The following is a 4653-nucleotide window of genomic DNA, read 5'->3' as shown; positions in this document are numbered from 1 at the left end:
GCTAGAAAAAATTACGGCGGGGGGGGGGGGGGAACCAGAATGGGTAAAAAATGAGAAGAAGCTAGACACTTGTAACTGGGGAAGCGCAAGATCATTGCAGAAACATTGCCGTCCAGTTCTAACTCAGAAGGGTGATGTCCTTGTCTTTGGCTGTTTCTATATTCTATAACCTTCTTCAAAGTTACGTGTGGTTTTAGTTCTCATTTACACTCCTGTCATCATTACAGCAGAGTACATTGCGCTGGCAATACCACAAGTTTGAAAAGATGGAGATCTAGCTCTAGGAGCGTGATTCATTTGTTAAAATGTGGACATCTATCTGAGCTATTTATCTGCTTTCTAGCCAAGAAGCGGCAATCCTGAGGTACAATCCATCTTATAAAATAGATGCCTTCATAAAGATCAGATGAATCCCACGTGTTTCTCTCTGTTGGGCATCTAAAGTGACCTAAGATGAATCTTAGTCCCAGTTTCACCAATTTAATTTAAACTCTGTGGCCTTTACTTCCCTGTTAACACTGTTGTTATCCCTGAATGAATGATGAGAAGCAGAGACGATGGGATAGGACACATGACGAATATTAGCTCTGGAAAGCACATAATATATTGGAACCTCTCCAGTGTCTTCGTATGCTTCTGCCAGGGATTTGCAGAGTGTCACCAGTTCCTTATAGCTGACAATTTCAGAGGCTGCTGAAGTGCTGGTTGAACACCTGGTCTTCAGCAATAATAAAGGCTCCAGGCTGTATCAAAGGTCACAAAGCCTGAGACCTGCTGAGCTGCTGGAAATACTTCAGATCATCCTTCTTTGCAGTCCTCTTTTAAAAGGAAAAGAGATTTTAGCGGGGGGAAAATTAAAGCCAGAAATCCTGAGTAAATGGGCTTTAATATTCCTCCTTGAAATCGAGTGGGAGAGGTGGGGAAAGAGAGGGGAAAGGAAATTCCCTCTGTTTCGCAGACGCAGATGGAGGAGGAACAGGACATCTGCTCCTCCAGCGGGCAGCAGTAGTGGCAGCTTCCCTGGAAGAGACCATCAGGAGGGTTTCTGACCTATTTGTGCCATGTCCTTTTATCGCCTGCTACTTACACGACCCAGTAATACTAGAGCAGAGAAGGTTGCTGTGATTTATTCAGCTGTCTGCATACCTGTTTCAGGGACTCCCCTCTCGCACTGCTTAGGCACCCCCAGACTAATCCCCACGCTGTCCATGCGGCTGTATAGGCTGGGTAAAAGGGTTTAACCTTAATATTACCATCCCATTCCTTCAGCAAGTTGACTTCAATATGACAGATTTTACTAGAAATACAACACTAAGATCTTCATCCAGTGTAAATCAGCACAATGCTCTTAAGAGTTATTTTATCCTAGGAGAAGGAAGTGTCTGTGAAATTTAGAAAAGACGCTGTGTAGCCTTGTCCCAGTTCAGTGACACTTAGACCTGGTGGCAGCTCTAGAGCCTTTTAGCTGGCAGGGGTGTCAGAAGAAAATTTCTTGACTGATTCTGCACATGTGCATGCACGTGTGTAAATGTGCACAAGTGTGCAAACAAGCACACATAACGCGGTGGAGATTTTAGAGATCACGACCACACAACCCAAGAAGGCACCACAACACATGGGAAGTATATGAAGATGTGCCCACACAGCAGCCCTCAGTGCTTTTTCTAAGCTCATATAAACTTAGGAAAAAAATCCTTCCTTGAAGGAGAATAGAATTTAATTTGCATATATGTAAGCACCAAGTAAGCAACTAGCAGGAGTGATGCAGGTCACTGTGTGTATCTACTGAAAAGTCCTTCACTGTGGAAGGTGAGCACTGACTATGGTACTACAAAGGGAATAAGTTATTCTTTGATGTAAATAAAAGTTTTAGAATTTGAATCTAAAAGTGAGCATCCTGAATATGTTTAATTTCCCTTCCCCAATTTTTGAAACTTGCATAGAAGTGCCAGACATACATCATCACAACATACACTGCTCCAACACTCTTGCAACAAATAGCTAATGCATAATCTTTCAGAACTGAAAATAGTCTTCATTTCATTTAATGTTTCTCTCTACAATTCAGTACTTTCTGTGACTCCAAGATGCATTTGATTGCTGACAAATATACATATACTTCTTGTATTTAGTTCTTTTGTTTAAAAAAGCAATGCTTTCACTGCCAGGACATAAACTTTAATAAATATTATCCTACCTTATGACAAATCCTTTTCTTTTGGGTTTTTTTTTTTAATACTAACAGATTACCAATAAGGTGCATATTTCATTCCAGATTACTGTGTCATGTTTCTACAATAAAACAAACTGGTATTTGATCACCAGCTAGCCAGCATTCTTGCTACAGGTTTTGAAGTCACAGCTAGACATAATACTAATTCTACTATCAAAAAACAATAACGGAACAATTCACCACTCTAAACCTTGAGTTCAGCCCAATCTGTGCACACTTGGGAGATACTAATCTTTTTTTCCTTTTTTTTTTTTTTAATACAAATCTGTAAGACCAAGGAACAGAGTTAAATACGACATTGATTTTATATGCTTGCTTTCTGGCTCACTTGTGATGGCAGTGCTCAGAGCATGCCAACCAATGCTTGTTTAACATGATTTACATAGTTATTCTTCCTGATTTTTTTCCTCTAAAATCCAACTCATTCTGTCATTGGCAGGACCAAATATCAAAAATATAAATCAATGCAGTTGTTAAGATAAGGTTATATATATTTAAAGAGCTATTAAAATAAACCATAATTTAATTCAGCAGGCTAACAGTCACTAAATCTAAGTCCTATTTGCCTTACTTATGCGAGTTACTACATTGCAATGACATTAGTCACCCAACATAAGTAGGAGTTGGTTCTGTAACAAATCTGCAAACACACACAAAAAAATGGAGTTAATCCTGAAATACCCTTTTTAGCTTGCTCTCATTGTGTCTTTTTAATATTATAGAGGTCTCCTAGTAGTGACAGTTATAACCTCGGCTCTCTTGCTTTTTGAGAGATGAAGTCAGCCCTTCATCTGAATGGTTATTTCATAGTTTAATATCCTCATCAGTTTTACTTGAAAGCTAGGCTAAAAAAATGAATAATAAATTCGATGAGAGCTGGTTAAAGAAAGCATTGCATTGAATCTGGCTTGCTTCCAGCTGTCTTAATTGAACAAAGGGAAAGTTTCCAAATACACCTTCTGTATTGGCTGATTGCCTTAAAAGTTCTCTGAAGCTAGAAGAAAAAGTCCTTCCTTTGCAAATTAAAACACATACTGCAAAAAAAATATCAACCAACCTATTAAAATCTGTTGTATGACGTTAGAACAGAAATAATATAAAACAGATTATTTCATTACAAGTTGGCATCAGAATTAAGCTGTATTATGTATATATTTTGCTGTTGGAATAGATAACAGGGTTCTAGGTTTTCTCATTGAGTAATTTTTCATATGGATAAAAACCTGATTTTTACAAGCAAAAACTCCTGGTTTTATTTGGGTAGACATAAACCAGTAACAGTACCACTGCAATTTCCTAGTGCTGTGGAAGTCAGTCTGCAAGGTCTGGCCCCAAACTGAAAAGGGGGGCTGCTGATACCTGGAAGGAGTTGAAGAGAGCTGTCTGATGGCATCAAAAGAATTGAATGGAGCTTGGATTATTTTGCCACCTAGAGAGCAGATAAACCTGAAACGTGGTGGTTCATTGAGCTGCATCATCCGTTTGATATATTATCCCACGGTCTGTCGTGGCCACAGGTCTGCATAGCCTGGTTTTCCAGCAGCAGTTGAAGGGCGAAGAAGTAGGTAGGTTGATGACTATCAGCGAAAAAAATTCCAGCCTTGTTACATTGGTGCTTTCTGACAGCGGGATAGGGTTTCTGCATCCCCAAACTGCCAGGGAACTCCCTCTGGTGATGGGGAGGGCCCGTGGGAGAGGCAAACCAAAGCCAGCAGTGGTGGCAAAGCCTTTCGATGACTTTTCCTGGGGTGGAGGAACAGCAGCACAGCGGTTGGTAGCAGTTGTTAGCATCCCTCCGCCATATGCATTTTGAAACACAATATCTATGCATCGGTTAGTGAAAATCCCGTTAAAATCAGCATGTCCTGGTTTTGCCTGGTATGGCACTCCTGGGCTGCGGTCTGCCAAAACCCACCGGTGGATGTCAAGGACCTGATGGAGATCGTGTAACTGAAGGCAGCAGGTTGTATGTTGTGTGTAACTGCCTGTGTTCCCACCGTGAGACCTAAGATTTTTCCATATGGAAAGTGTATCAGCTTCTCAGGAGCAGCAGAAACATGATTTTCATAGTAAATAAGCCTGAGCAGAAGGCAGTGCAAAAAGTACTTACTTAAAACAAAGGGGTGTTAGTGATTATTGTCTGTACATGATATTTCAGTGTGCTTACAACAGCAATCTGGCTTACCTTCTCTATACATAATTCCCTGTATTTGTCACATAAATTGCAAGTTCCTGGGAGCTGCTATTTGCCACTGTATGCCAGTGTATGGCAATTACACCCAAATTACACTAAAAAATCAGTATACATAGAATTCAGTATGCAGAGGCATATAATAAAAGAATGTTAATGTTTTTAAAGAGCTATTCAGCCTCTTAAAAGTTAGGGATTATCAAAATTAGGAGAGAACTCGAATTTAGCT

The sequence above is a fragment of the Haliaeetus leucocephalus genome, unplaced genomic scaffold, assembly GCF_000737465.1.
Source record: "Haliaeetus leucocephalus isolate CR32 unplaced genomic scaffold, Haliaeetus_leucocephalus-4.0 Scaffold195, whole genome shotgun sequence".
Taxonomy (NCBI): Eukaryota; Metazoa; Chordata; class Aves; order Accipitriformes; family Accipitridae; genus Haliaeetus; species Haliaeetus leucocephalus.
This window is presented reverse-complemented; position numbering follows the sequence as displayed.